Source organism: Somniosus microcephalus, chromosome 5 (genome assembly GCF_052327205.1).
Source record: "Somniosus microcephalus isolate GS21.2 chromosome 5, FLI_Smic_1.0, whole genome shotgun sequence".
Taxonomy (NCBI): domain Eukaryota; kingdom Metazoa; phylum Chordata; class Chondrichthyes; order Squaliformes; family Somniosidae; genus Somniosus; species Somniosus microcephalus.
In genome coordinates, this window is record NC_140991.1 from 122,734,573 (window position 1) to 122,753,078 (window position 18,506).

The 18,506-nt window shown below is 47.9% G+C and overlaps 1 protein-coding gene across 9 annotated transcripts in view; it reads right to left on the reverse strand.

Moving 5' to 3' along the window:
- The window catches only part of LOC147117288 (poly(rC)-binding protein 3), a 676,376-nt gene that overhangs the window by 288,630 nt on the left and 369,240 nt on the right, over positions 1-18,506 (reverse strand). For 6 of the 9 annotated variants that reach the window (XM_085988142.1, XM_085988144.1, XM_085988139.1 and 3 more), the window contains one exon: positions 797-875. The exons of the other annotated variants lie outside the window; for them this stretch is intronic. The gene's annotated coding sequence lies outside the window, so the exon portion shown is untranslated. The remainder of the gene's footprint in view (positions 1-796; positions 876-18,506) is intronic. 9 annotated transcript variants of the gene reach the window in all.

An 18,506-nucleotide genomic window follows, 5' to 3' on the forward strand; every position in this document is an offset into this window, starting at 1 on the left:
GACTACGAACATTCCATTTACTCTTTTCAAGCATAAAAAGAGACTTAAAGCTGAAGTATAAATTTAAATATTTGAAATAAATATGTACTTAGTACTTGATGGTTTATAACTTTGATGAGCTACCTTACCAATCCATGTTGAACACTGAACAAGACAAGAATAATATTGATACTTAATTCTGATGAAACACAGTTAATTATTTGCACATAAGCACAGGATATGAAAGTTCCAGACATGTGCTTAACAATGCTGTTAAGAAAGGCAATTAAGAAACTAGATATAGTAGATAGTAACAGTAACCATTTAGCACAAGTTCTCAACTAGGGTGACAGTATAAGGACTTTCAAACACTGCACAGGTTAATGTATGTCATTGAGAATGGAGGTTACATGTTTTTACCAACAGAAATGTGTTCAAGATGTCAGAAAGCATCAATTAAGATCTTTATCTGGGATTGAAAGTCCAATTAAAAGGGGCCACATTGCAGTTTTTGCACTTAAGGGACCTGAGGACTTATTTCCAACAAGCCTAGTGCAGCTTAGGGGATAAAACTTTGCCAAACACAGCAGCAATGCAGCAACACTGAAAACTGTCATCTGCAGGCTGCTTTCATCCTTTCAGCTGAGGAGAAGGATCAAATGGAGTTACAGAAAAATCTGATTGGCTCCCATTCACATACAAAACCTTCTGTGCCAATGTAAATGGCATCATATACTGGATCGGCTGACACCAGGTTATACATATTCATCCATCAAAACAACTTGGCACCCACAGGAAATTTGTACATTACACTTACAAACAAACAGATGTGACCAAAGTGGAGGAGTTTCTTTAGGATGTGCGGATGCAGGAACCGACGGTCGGTGGTCTTGTGCCTGAAAAGACAGATTACAGTCTGTACTTTGTTGACAAAGGAGACGGAAAGAAACATCTGCTCCATAATAAAGGAAAATTGAAGCCTCTGCAGATCGACCTAATTCTACAGAAATACACAAATTTGTACATTACATTTCAAGAATGCAATAAGTAAGCCTGTCTTTCTTGATACTGTCTACTAGGGGAATCTCCCTGTCTATTTATACTGTACATGTATAATTCAATAACCAATCAGGTGGGGCAACATGAGGAAAATGCACCCCTTTGTTTCCACCACACAAAACTACACATTTCTTAACATAGGCCTTCACAGTCATTAACAAGTCCTTAACAAGCAATTTCTCCTGTATCAAATTTGTATCATAACTCCTACACTATGCATGATGTAAATAAATGCTTTTAAAACAAAGCAAATTACATGTTCTGAGAATACTACCATCATGAATACAACCTTACAAACCAAATTAAATATTTTGTTGTTAAGTTATGAATAAAAAGTGAAGAACTCTTATGCTGAAAATGAGCCTGAATTATTAAATTTTATATTTAGGGCTGGACAAGTTAGAATAGGATTTCAGCTGTTCTCTGCCAACTTTCTCGCAGCCATGCTTCTTAAGCTGATATCAATAGCAAACCATGATGTCGCTGGACTGAATAATTCATTAGTGTTATGATCTGGGTTTCAGATATCAATATTGATTAACCTTGTAGACCTTAACCTTTGATTACATATATACAATACTGTAGGCTTCACACCAGAACAGAATTTACCAATCATTTACAATAGGTTTTAACAGCTCTTAACAGATGTTGGAGTAGGGATGTCCAACCTTTTAGAGCTGGTGGCCGTATACACGTCAAAACTGCTGAATGGGCTGCACATGATTACGCAGTAAAGTGAGCACTGATACACAAAATTCCAAGTCCCCTCACTCTTTCTCTCTTTTCTCCTCCATACCAATTTAGAATAAAAGGTATATTGACTTAACAGAATTTAGTCTGAATGTTCGTAATGTAAAGATGAAGTGGAAATAAAGTGTTGAAGGAATGTGCTCTGGCTAGCTGTAAGTCACTGTTAATGTTTATATTAAATAGAAGGATGCAGTGGGAAGGAGTTGTTGGAACTGCAATGTTTGGAAAGGAAGAACAGGACATGGTCCAAGAAGGTGCTGTAATGAACTACCACAGACAATGATCTACTTTGGTACTGAGTGATTAGAGAGGCGAAGTGCAGGGCAACAGAGGTAGCAGTCGGTTCGTGCTGTCAAACAGGAGGTAGAGAGACAGTGGGAAACTCCAAATTACAGGAGGTGAGTTAAACATAAACATACAAAAGGAGGAGAAAAGGCCATTCTGTTCAAGGGATCAAGGGCTATGGGGAGAAAGCAGGGACAGGACACTGAATTTGGATGATCAGCTATGACCTCATTAAATGGTGGAACAGGCTCGAGGGGCCAAATGGCCTACTCCTGCTCCTATCTTCTATGTTTCTATGTTCATCTAGACACGACACAGACACATTTACCATTGACTCTAGAGCAATCTTTCGAGAAAGGCCAAAAGACAAGAGAAAAAACCTGAAAGCTAATTTGGGGGGAAATATCTAGGAAATTTCTTTCCAATTCCTTTAGGCAATTATGCTCCAGGAGACCGTGGTAGCCCATAATTCTTCATTGTCCCAGCAGACCTGAAATTTACCATCTATAACTGGAAATGTCCTCCTCTCTCAGGAATCTGTCTGGCTCCCTTTTGCATGCTTTGATAATCTGTTTCAGAGGACAATGACTACAAAAACAACTTCCTGAAATCCAACCTCACTCTTTGCCTAATAATGTTCTACGCATGTAAGGTGACATGGCAATATTATTAAAGGGTTTCATCACAGCACTAGAATTTAAGGATGTTCTAGGAGGTTATGTTAGCAACCTTGGTGTCATGTTTGACACCGCGATGAGCTTCCGATCACATATCCACACCATCACTAAGACCGCACATTTCCACCTCTGGAACATTGCCCGACTCCGCCCCTGCCTCAACTCATCTGCTGCTGAAACCCTCATCCATGACTTTTTACCTCTAGACTTGACTATTCCAACGCACTTCTGGCCGGCATCCCACATTCTACCCTCTGTAAACTTGAAGTCATCCAATACTCTTAGGGCGCTAATGGGAGGTGCAAAACACCGAATTTTCCCCCCCAAGGGTCCAGTGAGAAGGAGGAATTAAGGAAATTAGTATGTTAAAAAAATAGTGCTGGAGAAATTAATGGGACTGAAAGCTGATAAATCCCCAGGGCCAGATAATCTGCATCTCAGAGTATTAAAAGAGGTAGCCATGGAAATAGTGGATGCATTGGTTGTCATCTTCCAAAATTCTATAGATTATGGAACAGTTCCTGCAGATTGGAGGGTGGCAAATGTAACCCCACTATTTAAAGAAGGAGGGAGAGAGAAAACAGGAAACTACAGACCGGTTAGCCTAGCATCAGTAGTAGGGAAAATACTAGTGTGGCGGAGCCACTAAGGGACTCCGATCAAATGTATATAATTCCCTTTAACAACATGTTAGCTACAGCCTGAGTCTGTATCTTTGTATATACTGTTTGCATGTACACAGCGCGGTCCCTTTAAGAGCGTGGGCAAACGCGATGACGTCACGCCGTTCATCACATGATCCCCCACCGGTGGGACAAACGTGATGACGTCATGACGCCAGCCACGGGACCGCCCAAGCAGTCCTCATGGAGCCTCCGAACTGACTGGACCTGTATTCGTAGTTCTCTTGCAACTGTTTGTTAAACTCAATTAGTTTTACAGTAAACATTGTTTGTTTGATCGCCTGAGTCGACCTCAGTCTCTTGATAGGAACTAGACATTCCTACATTGGTGACCCCGACTTTTGCGAACGGTTTTCGCAGAAGGAATGAAGCATGGAATCAAACGGCGTTGCATTGAAGCTACCGCAATTCTGGGAGCAACAAGCGACCGTGTGGTTCATCCATGTCGAAGCCCAGTTTGCATTACAGAACATCGTTGCGGATCAGACCCGATATTTTTACGTGGTCTCTGCACTCGACAGCTCCACCGCGTCACGGATCGTCAGCCTGCTTGTGAACCCCCCGGACAACCGCAAGTATGAAACTATCAAGGCGCGGTTGTTACAGGTCTTCGGGCTCACGAAGTCAGAGCGCGCCCGGCGACTGCTCGCTATGCCCGGCCTCGGGGACTCCAAGCCATCTGAGCTGATGAGCCAAATGCTCACGCTCCTTGGCTCCGAACCGGAATGCTTCCTCTTTAGGGAGCTCTTCCTCAGTCAGTTACCGGAGCAAGTACAAGCTGCCCTGGCCAGGTCCGAAGTCACAGACTGCGCAGCGCTTGCTGCCGAAGCGGACAAGATTTTCGCGGTGATGCAGCAGTACTGCGCTGCCACGAGGCGCCCATCCCCCACAGACGCCACCCCAGCTCCTCAACCTTCAGGGCTGTGCTCCTACCACGCGCGGTTTGGCGTGAAAGCCAGATGTTGCCGCCCTCCCTGCAGCTTCTCTCCCAAAAACAAAAAACAACTGCAACCCCGGCAAAAGAAGAACAGGTCTGACGGGTGCCCCGTGGCTGCGATGGCAATCAGAAATTCTGGCAAGCTGTTGTTCATAACCAATTCCATCTCTGGTCGGCGATTCCTATGCGACACCGGCGCACAGTGCAGCATTATACCCGTGTCCGCTATTGATGTTCAAGCTGGGAGGCACGGCCTCTCACTCGAAGCGGCTAATGGCGGAGCTATCCGGACCTTCGGCAAATGGCGGGTCCAGGTGTGCTTCGGTGGCCAGCGATTTGTTTGGGAATTTGTTACGGCCAGGGTTTCACAAGCCATCCTCGGCACGGATTTCCTGTGCACCAACGGCCTCCTGGTCGATGTGCGGAACCGGCGGCTGATCAATGCGGCCACGTTTCACTCCATTCCTTGCCACCGTGGTACCCCCATGTCGCGCACCATCTCCTGCGCTTTCCCAACTCCGGACGAGTTCGCGCGCCTGCTCGGTGAATTTCCGGACCTGACCAGACCTACGTTCTCCTCTACGGCCACGAAGCATGGTGTGGAACACCACATCACTACCACCGGCCCCCCGGTCCACGCGCGGGCCCGGCGCCTCGAACCCGGCAAGCTGGCGGTCGCGAAGGCGGAGTTCACTACGATGGAACACCTGGGGATTATTCGCCAGTCCAATAGTCCCTGGTCTTCGCCTCTTCACATGGTACCGAAACCTGGCGGCAGATGGCGGCCATGCGGCGACTATCGGCGACTTAATGATGCTACCACTCCGGATCGATACCTGATCCCCCACATTCAGGATTTCTCTGCCCATTTGGCTGGGAACACCGTGTTTTCCAAAGTGGATCTGTTCCGAGGCCACCACCAGGTCCCGGTACACCCGCAGGACGTGCAGAAGACCGCAGTCATCACCCCATTTGGCCTTTTTGAATTTTTGAGGATGCCTTTTGGTTTGAAGAACGCTGCCCAGGCCTTCCAGCACCTCATGGACTCGGTGCTGCGGGACCTCAAGTTCCTTTTCGTCTATTTAGACGACATCCTCGTGGCCAGTCGAAATAAGGAGGAACACATCGCGCACCTACGCACCCTCTTTCGTTGCCTCAGCCAACACGGCCTGATTCTCAACCCGGCCAAGTGTCAGTTTGGTCTGCCCCACATTGATTTCCTGGGACATCGCATCACATCGGAGGGAGCGGTGCCTTTGCAAGCAAAGGTCGAGGTGGTGACATCCTTTCCGCGCCCGCAGACCATCAAGGCCCTGCAGGAGTTTCTCGGGATGGTAAAGTTTTACCACCGCTTCGTACCTAAGGCAGCTCTGCTCATGCAGCCCCTGTATGAGGCCCTCAAGGGCAAGTCTGGCAAGGATCCGGTAAGCTGGACGGTCGACATGGACCGGGCGTTCGTTGACACAAAAAGCGCACTCGCCAATGCAACCATGCTGGCGCACCCACTGCCAGATGCCACCATCGCCCTCACCACCGACGCGTCAGACTACGCCATCAGCGCAGTGCAGGAACAGTGGGTAAATTGAAGGTGGCAACCGCTGGCGTTCTTCAGCCGTCAATTACGGCAAAACGAGCGGAAGTACAGTACCTTCGACCGGGAGTTGCTGGCTCTTTTTCTGGCCATCCGCCATTTCCGGTTCTTCCTGGAAGGCTGTCCTTTCACTGCTATTGTAGACCATAAGCCACTAACGTTCGCTATGGCTAAGACTGCCGAGCCGTGGTCAGCCCGACAACAATGTCAGTTAACGTTTATCTCTGAATTCACTACTGATATTCAGCACGTGGCCGGTAAAGACAACCTGGTGGCGGATTGCCTCTCCCGCGCGACCGTTCAGGCAGTCCAGCTCGGCATCGACTATGCCCTCATGGCTGCGGATCATGGCTCATGGCCCTAAAAAGAGAATATAAACTGGCAGACTACCTCACGACCATCAGAGACACAAAACAGAGACAGACCCTCACCAGGTACAGACTAAGCGACCACCAACTGGAAATTGAAAAAGGCAGATACAAGAAATCCTGGCAGCCTAGAGAGAATAGAATATGCGATCAATGTCTGGCTGGCGAGGTTGAAACAGAAATGCATTTCCTCCTAAAATGCGAAAAATTCAACACATCAAGAAACATATTATTCAACAAGCTAAGCCAAACAACCCCAGATTTCAAGGAATTGGATGATCTGTCAAAATTGAGATTAGTCCTAGGAGAAGGAGACAGACCATACCTTGGGGCTAAATATGTAACAACATGTCACAACCTGAGGACTGTTTAAAAGTAAGACTGTTTAAAATTAATATTGAACGTACCAAATGAAGTAGAAAGACTGTTTAAAATTAATATTGTTTAAAAGTAATATTGTATATACCCAACAAATGTCAAATCGATTGACACCTACAGAATGTTGGAAAACTGTACCTTTTTGCTATGTAAGCTTTGGCAATATGGTTCTCTGTAAACTTTCATGCCAATAAAGCATTTGAACTGAACTGAACTGAACTGAGCCTCGGATCCAGAGGTGCAAGCTTACCGAACCAGCCCCTCTAGCCTCCAAGCGGCCGATGTCAAATTCCTTGCCGCAGGCACCATGCTACTTTGTGACGTCTCCGTAGGAGATCCTCGCCCTATCGTGCCGGTCGCCTGCCACCGAAAAGTGTTTGACGCCATACACGGGTTGTCACACCCTGGCATGAAGGCCCCGCAAAGGCTGATGTCGTCCAAGTTCGTTTGGCGGGGCATGCATATGGATGTCTGCGACTGGGCCAACACCTGCGTGGTCTGCCAAAAGGCCAAGGTGCAGTGTCACGTCAAAGCTCCATTGGCCACCTTCGCTGTTCTGGAGCGACGGTTCGATCACGTGAATGTGGACCTGGTGGGGCCACTTCCACCTTCTCATGGGTTTACATATATCCTTACGATGGTAGACCACACCACTAGATGGCCAGAGGCAGTTCCCTTGTCATCCACCACTTCAGCAGACGTAGCCAGGGCATTCATCTCCTCTTGGGTCGCCCGTTTCGGGGTAGCAGCGGACATCTCTTCTGATCTTGCACTGCAATTTTCCTCTGCACTCTGGAACGCAGTGGATCAGGGGCTCGGCATCAAGCTACATCACACCACAGCCTACCATCCACAGGCGAACGGCCTGTGCGAACGGTTTCACAGGTCGCTCAAAGCCGCACTAAGGGCCAGCCTCCAAGACGCTGGATGGGTGGACAGGCTACCATGGGTCCTGTTGGGTCTTCGCACGGCACCCAAGGAAGATCTTCGCTCGTCCTCGGCAGAGCTCGTCTATAGCCAGCCGCTACGCGTACCAGGGGGTTTCCTTCCGACTCCAACAGAGCCATGGTCCGCATCCAATCAACTCACCAGCCACCAGGAGGCAGCCAGGTGTTTTGCACCAGTACCAACATTGCATCACGGCTTTCAGAGCTCCCACGTCCCAGCAGAGCTGAAGAACGCCGAATATGTGTTCATCTGCCACGACGCTCATCGGGATCCACTCAACATAAGAACATAAGAACATAAGAAATAGGAGCAGGAGTAGGCCAATCGGCCCCTCGAGCCTGCTCCGCCATTCAATAAGATCATGGCTGATCTGATCCGAACCGCCAATCCACTATCACAGAACCATCTCCTGAATCTAACAGAATTAGACACACAAAATAGGAGCAGGATCAGGCCCCTTACACTGGTCCTTTCCGTGTGCTAGCGCTGGGAGACAAAATTTTCTCGGTGGATATCGGAGGTAAACCGGACCACATTTCGGTTGACCGGTTGAAGCCGGCACACTTGGACATTGACTGCCCGGTCGAGACCACACAGCCGCCAAAACGTGGCCGACCGCCCACAGTTGCCGTGCCAGATCAAACGCACCCGCCCGCCAGCCCGCCCGCCGTCCAGCAGCTTCCACTCCAAGGGTACAGAAGTCGCTCTGACAGGCTTGTCAGGCCTCCTCGCCGTTTCACTTTTTCTGTTAAAGACAATTCTGGGGGGGTGCATGTGGCGGAGCCACTAAGGGACTCCGATCAAATGTATATAATTCCCTTTAACAACATGTTAGCTACAGCCTGAGTCTGTATCTTTGTATATACTGTTTGCATGTACACAGCGCGGTCCCTTTAAGAGCGCGGGCAAACGCGATGACGTCACGCCGTTCATCACATGATCCCCCACCGGCGGGAAAAACGTGATGACGTCATGACACCAGCCATGGGACCGCCCAAGCAGTCCTCATGGAGCCTCCGAACTGACTGGACCTGTATTCGTAGTTCTCTTGCAACTGTTTGTTAAACTCAATTAGTTTTACATTAAACATCATTTGTTTGATCGCCTGAGTCGACCTCAGTCTCTTGATAGGAACTAGACATTCCTACACTAGTCTATTATAAAGGATGTGATAACAGGACACTTAGAAAATATCAGCGGGATTAGACAAAGTCAACATGGATTTATGAAAGGGAAATCGTGTTTGACAAACTTACTGGAGTTTTTTGACGATGTAACTGGTAGAATAGATAAGGGAGAACCACTGGATGTGGTGTATTTGGATTTTCAGAAGGCCTTTGATAAAGTCCTACATAAGAGGTTAGTGTGCAAAATTGAAGCACATGGGTTTGGGGGTAATATACTGGCATGGATTGAAAATTGGTTAACAGACAGGAAACAGAGAGTAGGAATAAATGGGTCTTTATCGGGGTGGCAGACGGTGACTACTGGGGTACCGCAGGGATCAGTGCTTGGGCCCCAGCTATTCACAATATATATCAATGATTTGGATAGGGGAACCAAATGTAATATTTCCAAGTTTGCTGATGACACGAAACTAGGTGGGATTGTGAGTTGTGAGCAGGATGCAAAGAGACTTCAAGGCGATTTAGACAAGTTGAGTGAATAGGCAAATACGTGGCAGATGCAGTATAACTTGGATAAATGTGAAGTTATCCACTTCGGTAGGAAAAACAGAAAGGCAGAGTATTATTTAAATGGTGATAGATTGGGAAATGTTGATGTACAAAGGGACCTGGGTGTCCTTGTACACCAGTCACTGAAAGCAAACATGCAGGTGCAGCAAGCAGTTAGGAAGGCAAATGGTATGTTGGCCTTCATTGCAAGAGGATTTGAGTACAGGAGCAAGGATGTCTTACTACAGTTATACAGGGCCTTGGTGAGACCACACCTGGAGTAGTGTGTGCAGTTTTGGTCTCCTTACCTAAGAAAGGGTATACTTGCCATAGAGGGAATGCAACAAAGGTTTACCAGACTGATTCCTGGGATGGCAGGACTGTCGTATGAGGAGAGATTGGGTCGACTAGGCCTGTATTCACTAGAGTTTAGAAGAATGAGAGGGGATCTCATTGAAACGTATAAAATTCTGACAGGGCTAGACAGACTGGATGCAGGGAATATGTTTCCCCTGGCTGGGGGGTCTAGAACAAGGGGTCACAGTCTAAGGATATGGGGTAGGACATTTAGGACTGAGATGAGGAGAAATTTCTTCACTCAGAGGGTGGTGAATCTGTGGAAATCTCTACCACAGAAGGCTGTGGAGGCCAAGTCACTGAATGTATTTAAGAAGGAGATAGATATTTAGACGCAAAAGGCATCAAGGGGTATGGGGAGAGAGTGGGCATATGGTATTGAGATAGAGGATCAGCCATGATCATACTGAATGGCGGAGCAGGCCCTGCTCCTATTTTTCTATGCTCCTATTTTTCTATGTTTCTATGATTGTTTGCTTAGATTGCTTGTTGACGTCACAGCAGCTCGCTCTATGGGATTCTCACTATACTCCATTGATTTGAATTGAAATTTGGAACACCCGAGCCTCTCGACACAGAGAACCCGAGATCTTTGTGCGGACCTTACGTCAGGGCCTTCACTTCGCTGCTGACTGCAAATTCTGGGCCAATATCTCTTTAAGTGACTCGATGTAAAATTTTGTTTGATAAGGCTACTGCGAACGTCTTGGGACTTTTACTATGTTAAAGGCGCTACATAAATACAAGTTGTTGTAGCCGCCAATCTATTCTCGTATTGTCTCTTTGCACCTCTTATTTCTTTTTTTGGTTGCCCTCCCTTTCCCCCTTGCGGGTTAGTTTAAGTGTATATTGTGTGCACAGTGTAGAGCACTAAATTGTCTGCAGATGCCATTACTGAAAGTGAGAGTGGGGGAGAAATTTGTTTAGGCTTGTTTTCGGGCCCAAAATGGCCAACATACTTGCGGCAGCACCAGAAGCAGGAGACCTAAGGTTCACTTTAAATTGGGCTTCAGGCCTCATCTGAATAATTCTGGTGAGCTACAGGTCTCCTGAGTCAGCTCGTCGGTTTCTTCTGGATGGCATGAAGATGTTTCTGCTGGTTAAATTAATTACCAACCCTTTCTCTTCATGAAAACAATGGAGTTGATCTGAAGAGTCCTGATGGCCACATAGGTTCCATGTCTGACTCTTTGCACACAATAGAACCCTGCTATCCAGCAAAAACTGTGTATTCTGTCCATCTGATGCCTTCTTTTCACAGAAAAAATGTTGTAAGTGCTGCCTTTTGCCTCGATAGTAGTTTTCACTTTCCCAATAAATGTGTGAACTGCAGACTGCCTGTTGTGGCAGATGTCTCCAAGGGTGGTTTGGAAGGATGCAGTGGCATGAAAGCTTCACACTGTGGTAACCTTCATTTCCACAGGAAGAACTGTCCCTATTTCAGATGCTGTGTGCAGATCATTGGGTAGTAAATGGTACAACTGGCCGCGTATCCTGTGAAACAGATATGATAAAGAAAGGAATCCTTTGACATGTCCAGGCGCAGGTCCCATACATCTGCACCTGGCATTTGTTGCCCCTTCATGAACTCCTCTTCTTCATCTCAATTAAGAAAATCTGTTTGGAATCCCCCCTCCCCCTAAAGGAATATCCATCTTCACCTCTTTGTAAAGTGTGATGTCAGAGTCAAATCAGGAATAATGCAGCAAAGCCTTGATGGAAAAAAAGTATATAAAGATGGAAGCCTTCCCAACAAAATCAAGAATATCTAAAAAACAAAGTGTAATGAAATCTGTTTGTCTTGATCCTGTATTCGTTTTGCACTCATGTATATTACCCTCCCCCACTGTGTATAGTTTCACTTCCTCTTTCCCGACTAACCTGGGAGGTTCCAGGTCTTGGCTCTTGGCTCCGCCCCTGACTTCTCTTACATAAAGATCCCAGGATCTGTATGACTCATTCCTGTGAACCAGTCGGCGTGTTGAGATGTTAGCTCTGATCTTAGTGATTAAAAGCCAACTTGTTTAAGTCTATAACTTCTAGTTTTGTGGTTATTGAAGGCCCATCAATTTTAATCACTAAAGAATACTAGGATGGATCGACTCCTAAAACCAGAGCATCTGGACTTGGATCCACATTCTGCTGAAGCATCAAATCAATTTGGACACTGGCTCAAATGCTTCGAACTCTTTGCGGGGGCCTCATCCGCTAGCGAGGTAGATAAACTGAGTCTACTGACTACTCACGTAAGTCATCAGATTTATTCGTTCATCCGGGACGCCACCTCTTACATGGAGGCCATCACTATCCTGAAGGCCCAATACCAGAGGCCGGTAAACGAAGTGTACGCCAGACATCTGCTGGCTACACGCAGGCAGCGACCAGAGGAATCAATGGACGATTTCTTACAGGGCCTAAAGGACCTGGTCCGGGACTGTAACTGCAAGGCCGTGACGGCCAACGTGTACTCTGACTAATTGGTCCGCGATTCCTTCATCACGGGCCTCAAATCGAATTATATCCGGCAGAGACTGCTGGAGAAGGAGGTCCTGGACTTAAAAAAGGCAGCGGCCACTGCGCGATCGCTGGACGTGGCCCAGAGAGACTCTGACTCTTATTCTTCCGGCCATGCGGCCCTCACCACCTCGTGCGCGCCGAGGGGGCCGCCATCTTGGAATCAGCCATCTTCCCCATCCAGGTCTCAGACCAGCTCTACGCCGCCGGAGTCCCCACACAGAAGTTCACCCAGGAGTCCGACTACAGCGGCAATATCTCGAGGCCCGAAATGCTACTTCTGCGGCCAGGCCAAGCACCCCAGACAACGATGCCCAGCGAAGGACGCTATATGCTTCAAATGTAAGAAAAAGGGGCATTTTAGCAAAGTCTGCAGGGGGAATCCGATTTCCAACTCCGTCACCAACTCGTGCGTGCTGTGCGGGCTGCCATCTTGGGATCCGCCATCTTTTCCCGACTCAACGGCCGCCCAGGGCCCAACAGTGGCTTCGATCACGGTGGATCAATCCAGGCCACACCCGTTGACAAAATCCATGATGGACATACAGGTAAACGGGAATTTAACAAAATGTTTAATTGACTGTGGGAGTACCGAGAGTTTTATCCACCCTAGCCTGGTACGGCGGCACTCATTAACGGTAACCCCTACACGGAGCAGAATTGCTATGGCTGCTAAGCCCCACACTTCAGACATTTTGGGCTACTGTGTGGTAACACTGACTGTAAAAGGCACGGACGACAAGGATTTTAAACTCCTCGTGATGCCAGAACTCTGTGTTAATGTAATCTTGGGCCTGGACTTCCAGTGCCACCACGAAAGTGTCACGCTAGCATATGGCGGGTCCCAGCCGCCACTCACAGTCTATGGCCTATCAACCTTAAAAATCAGCCAGCCCTCTTTATTCGCTAATCTCGCTCCGAACTGTAGGCCCATAGCAACCAAAAGTAGACGGTACAGTCTGGAAGACAGACACTTTATCAAGGTGGAAGTGGACAGACTCCTGCGGGAAGGCATTATTGAATGCAGTACCAGCCCGTGGCGTGCCCAAGTAGTCATAGTTAAAAATAGCGAAAAGAAACGGATGGTAATTGACTACAGCCAGACTGTTAATATTTATACCCAGCTGGACGCCTACCCTTTATCCCGCATATCAGAAATGGTCAACCAGATTGCGCAATACCGAGTCTTCTCGACTATCGACCTCAAATCCGCATATCACCAGCTCCCCATTAGAACGGAGGACCGCCCATACGCCGCCTTCGAGGCGAACGGGCGCCTCTACCATTTTCTCAGAGTGCCCTTCCAGGTAACAAATGGGGTCTCGGTCTTCCAACGTGAGATGGACCGCATGGTTGACGAGAATAAACTACAAGCTACCTACCCCTATCTGGACAATGTCACTATCTGCGGGCACAACCAGCAAGACCACGATCTAAATCTTGCGAGATTTTTAAAAACTGCCCTAAAGCTGAATCTAACCTACAACGAAGACAAATGTGTCTTCAACACAACCCGTCTCTGTATCCTCGGCTGTGTGGTGGAAGATGGGGTAATTGGACCGGACCCTGACCGATTACGCCCCCTAAAGGACCTGCCCCTGCCACACAATCCCAAAGCTTTAAAAAGGTGCCTGGGATTTTTTTCGTATTATGCCCAATGGGTGCCCAATTACTCTGATAAGGCCCGACCCCTCATTAAATCGACGTCCTTCCCACTATCAGCTGAAGCTCGGGAGGCTTTCACCAGTATTAAACAGGACATTGAAAGGGCTGCAGTGTGTGCAGTGGACGAATGCATTCCCTTTCAAGTCGAAAGCGATGCGTCAGACTTTGCCTTAGCTGCGACCCTCAATCAGGCTGGGAGACCTGTGGCCTTCTTCTCCCGAACCCTTCAGGGACCTGAAATCAGGCACTCTTCTGTCCAGAAGGAGGCACAGGCTATAGTGGAGGCAGTGCGGCACTGGAGACACTACCTAGCTGGCAAACGTGTCACCCTGCTCACCGACCAGCGGTCGGTGGCTTTCATGTTTAATAACAAACAAAGGGGGAAAATCAAGAATGACAAAATACTCAGGTGGAGGATCGAACTATCCACGTTTGACTATGATATTATGTACAGGCCGGGAGCCCTTAATGAACCCCCAGAATCCCTATCGCGGGGAATGTGTGCCAGCATTCATACGGACAAATTACAGGGTCTCCACAATGACCTCTGTCACCCAGGGGTCACCCGACTATACCATTTTATAAAGTCCCGCAATCTGCTCCACTCCATCGAGGAGGTCAGGGGAATGACCAGAGCCTGCCGCATCTGTGCGGAATGCAAGCCTCGTTTCTACAGGCCTGACCGTGCACACCTTATCAAAGCCACACGGCCATTCGAGCGCCTAAGTCTGGACTTCAAGGGACCCCTTCCCTCTGCCGACCGTAACGTATACTTCCTCAATATCATTGATGAATATTCCCGCTTCCCCTTCGCCATTCCCTGCCCAGACATGACCAGTGCCATGGTCATCAAGTGTCTCTGTAATCTATTCTGCATGTTTGGCATGCCGAACTACATACACAGCGATAGGGGGACGTCATTCATGAGTGACGAGCTGCGCCAGTTCTTGCTCTCGAAGGGGATAGCCACTAGCAGAACCACTAGCTACAACCCCCGGGGTAATGGGCAAGTGGAAAGGGAGAATGCTACTGTTTGGAAGGCTGTCACGTTAGCCTTAAAGTCAAAAGGCCTTCCGACCTCCCGCTGGCAGGAAGTCCTCCCAGACGTGCTCCACTCCATAAGGTCTCTGTTATGTACTGCCACTAACGCTACCCCTCATGAAAAGATGTTCATTTTCCCCCGGAAATCCACCTCGGGCATATCTCTACCCACGTGGCTGACGTCTCCGGGGACAGTACTATTGCAGAAGCACGTGAGAGGCCATAAAACAGACCCCCTTGTGGAAAAGGTACAGCTCCTCCATGCAAACCCTCAGTACGCCTATATTGAATACTCTGACGGGCGAGAGGACACTGTTTCCATAAAAGACCTCGCTCCCTCGGGGAGCGGAGAGAACGATGGGAGACTACCCAATGAAGACCTACACTACAAAGAGACAGGACGCCCAGAGGTATCAATACCCAACTTTAACCTGGAGGACACTGCAGATAACCTGGAAGACACTGCGGAGGCCCGGACAGCGGAGGAACCAGAATCCACTCCCCTAGAGGCACCCCAACCGGCTTTGCGCCGATCACTGAGAACTGCAAAACCTCCTGAAAGACTCACTTATGCCAACTTTTAAGAAACATCACCCCGATGGACTAAATCTATAGAAGGGGTGAATGTAATGAAATCTGTTTGTCTTGATCCTGTATTCGTTTTGCACTCATGTATATTACCCTCCCCCACTGTGTATAGTTTCACTTCCTCTTTCCCGACTAACCTGGGAGGTTCCAGGTCTTGGCTCTTGGCTCCGCCCCTGACTTCTCTTACATAAAGATCCCAGGATCTGTATGACTCATTCCTGTGAACCAGTCGGCGTGTTGAGGTGTTAGCTCTGATCTTAGTGATTAAAAGCCAACTTATTTAAGTCTATAACTTCTAGTTTTGTGGTTATTGAAGGCCCATCACAAAGTAATTCCCGAGAAAACTTAACTTCTCCCTTTAACAAGGCTTATTAAACAGGCCTTCGTTTTTTTCTACCTCTCTGCCCATAGTTTTTATGAGCAAGGCTCACACTATTGGTGGAATCTCAGCCAATGTTCGAAACTATGGTGTGGGCCCACTTATAAAGTAGCCTAGGAGTCTCGTGCATGCCAGTACTGCAGGCCTCCAAAACGGACCCAAAAAGGCAGAGTGCACCTGACGCTTGATATCCTGCACCAAATATTTTGAAAGCGGACAGTGCTGTACTCAAAAATAAGGCTCTTAGAATATAAAGGTAACCAGTTTATGGAGGAAACTATACATTACTTTAAATGGTACGTAATTAAAAATGTGGAAAGTGGCAGCAATAGAGAGATGATTGTTCGCTGAAGATAAATCACTATAAGTACAATTTCACCTATGTTAAAGAGCTTGGTTAATGGGCAGAACTGGATGAACTGAAATAAACGCCATGGTTATAATAAGCACTTAGTTGTCACAGGTCTTTGTTGGCCTCAACTATAGCATTACAGTGAGGGATTACTGTACTGTATTAAAATGTATAGGCCACAAAATTTGGCTCCTTGGCACCCGTTTTTTCAGTGTTTAGAGTGCCGTTTTGGCTTCAAAATAGCATCTGTGGCACACGCGCACACTTCTGGTGCAAACTGCGCAGGACGCCATCTTGGTGAGGGTGTTAGTGCACGCGCAGGAACCGTCTGCTGTAAGTATGCAGAGTAGCAGATCATGACATCAATCAGCGTGAGCGTGTAAAGCTGATTTGATGGCAGCATTGCCATTTTGGAACTCGACGCTTCAGCTAACGCCCTCTCTTAAACATGCACAGCTGAACACGCGTTCAGCAGCAGGAAGGAACCCCCACCAGTGCTATTTATAGGGATCATCAACTACTTACAGGTTAGTTGCCGATTGATTTCTACTGGCTCTTGCTGCAATTGTAGACGTGTTTGGTGGTTTCTAGAGTTCTTTAAAGTTGCTAAAGTCTACAGGGAGTGGTATGGCAGGTGCTGAAGGACTTTGTCCTGACTTCAAGGATTTTGCACAAACCACTTGCTCGCAAACATGGGTGCAGTAGTTGGCATACCCTTTAGACTAACATGACATGAACAATGAGCAGAGGTGACACAGAGTAGGACAAGTTGCGGGCACAAGGAGGAGGAGGGAAAGAAGGGCTCTCAGAAGGAGGCCATATCCACCCAGGGTGTTCATGGAGCAATTCACCTACCTGAACCTCAGCGAGGAACAGTGCGTCAGACATCAGCATTTCAATAAGGACGTCCTCACTGAAATCTGCCACCTGCTGCAGCCACAACTGCAACCTCAGAGTCGGGCAAGGACCGCATTGCCAGTGGTTCTGTAGGTGACCATGGGGATGAACTTTTATGCATCAGGCTCCTTCCAGGCTAGAGCAGGCGATATTTGCAACATCTCCCAGTTTGCCGTACACTGTTGCATAAGGAAAGTCATTGAGGCTCCGTATTCCAAAAGAGCTGAATACATTTCATTCTCTCTTGCCAGAAAGCAGCAGGCGAAGCGAGCTCATGGCTTCATGAGGATTGCAGGCTTCTCCAAGGTACAGGGTGCCATTGACTGCATGCACATCGATTTGTGGGCGCCGCATGTCAACTCTGAGATGTACTGCAACCGAAAGGGATTCCACTCCCTCAACGTCCAGCTGGTGTGCGGCCATACGCAACAAATCATGCAGGTCAATGCCTGGTATCCTGCAGCAGTCCTGATGCCTTCATTCTGTGGTAGTCCACTGTGCCATGTGCATTTGAGCCACCGAGACAAACCGGAGGTAGCTACTGGGTGACAAGGGCTATTTTTTGACGATGTGGCTCATGACTCCGGTGCGCAACCCATGCACATGTGGGCAGCATGCATACGACGAAAGCAATGCTGCCACACAAAATGCGATAGAGCACACCATTGGCATTCTGAAACAATGCTTCCACTGCCTGGACCACTCTGAAGGAGCCCTGCAGTACTCAGCGTGTCAAGATTCATGGTGGTCTGTTGCATGCTCCACAACCACGCCACCAGGAGGGCACAGCCCTTGCCATCAGCTATTTGGTGACCAGCTGAGGAGCAGCAGGAGGAGGAGGAGGGGGAGGAAGGGAGGAGGCTACCTAAACAGCCTCTTTCTAGCCAGGCGGTCCGTGAACGCATCCAGCTGCGATGCCAGTAAACACAACCCCAATTCCCCATTTATCAACAGATCCATACCTTACCTTCCCTCTGTTACTGTTGGTGTCTTGTCCAGGAACTCAGAGATCATTAAGGTCTTACAAATTGGCACCCTCCAGATGGGACAAGACAAAGTGACTAGTATTGTGTAATAGATCGGACCTCAAAAGTGGCTTCCTGATCAGCTGCTGCTCTTGAGGAGGGATAAACCCTGTGGGGAGTGGGGAGTGCCCGTGAATTGCCCGCCGATAGTTACTGATGTTAGAGGTCTGTTAGGAAAATCACCAAATGGCTAGTAAAAGTTTTGTTAATGCATATAAGAGTAAGTTAGACAGAGGCGCCTGTGAGGAGCAAGTGCAGGTATTACTGATGAAATGTTTAATCAAAGGAGACCGAGTCCCTTTTGAAGAAGTGATAAACTTTATTCAGGAACGTGTGAATCAGAAAAAACACGAGTTA